This window comes from Propithecus coquereli, unplaced genomic scaffold (genome assembly GCF_000956105.1).
Source record: "Propithecus coquereli isolate 6110/MARCELLA unplaced genomic scaffold, Pcoq_1.0 Scaffold18, whole genome shotgun sequence".
Lineage (NCBI taxonomy): Eukaryota > Metazoa > Chordata > Mammalia > Primates > Indriidae > Propithecus > Propithecus coquereli.
The window spans coordinates 5,578,193-5,579,147 of NW_012142745.1; positions in this window are offsets into that span (position 1 = coordinate 5,578,193).

Genomic DNA, 955 nt, shown 5'->3' on the forward strand with positions numbered 1-955 from the left:
ATCAGGTTATAACACAAATCTACTAGAAACCAGAAGAACTATAAGAAAAATAAAGATGAGAAGAGCAGAGTTGGGTCTGTTAGGAGGGAATACTAAAAGGAGATCATAACTCTTTTTTTTAATAAAAGGATATCACTGCTTTATGCAACCATACAATAATTTCATGCAATGCCAAGTGACTGTTTTTCCTTGGTCAGGTGATGAACATATATTCAGCCTTAAAATAATCACTAACAAGGGGGGAATAGGATTGATGTAAACGGGTAAGACTGATCTGGATTTATGCTTGGATTGGGATTGGGCCACCCTCCCTGAGCGTATTGTTTAGAGGAGGCTGAACACTCAGTAAGAAAGATGGGAGGGTGGATGTTGGAGGGCGAACAATAGTGTCTGCTACAAGTGTCTTGTTGGGACTGCATGAAATTATTGTCCTCTGAAGAGAACAGACAGATGAAAAGGATCTAGGTCCTTGACCTAGATCTAGGTCAATGACATTATGGAGCTCCTCCGTCAATAAACCCTGGAGTCATCCTACCTCGCACTCTGTTCTGTGAGGTGATACATTCCTTTACTGTTCAAGGCATCTGGAGCTGAAGTTTTCTGTCACTGGCAGCTAGAGATATACTAATTGATGCAACATGTTAAAAGAGGTTGCAGACCACTACACGATCCCATCAGGCTTACCTCACTCACAAAAATGAAAAAGTTCCTTAGACTTTCACTTGCTTACATAACTGTGACATCTTTAGAGTTGCTCTACAAAATATTCTTTAAAGAAATTAGCTACTCGGGAGGCTTAGGTGGGAGCTATGATCATGCCACTGCACTCTAACCTGGGAGACAGAGGGAGACCCTGTCTGAAAAAAAAAAAGAAAAAAGTCAGACTCTTAGTTAATCTTTCCTAGATCTGGACAAGGGAAAGCCAAACTTCCCCCACAAAAGACAGCTTTGAAGG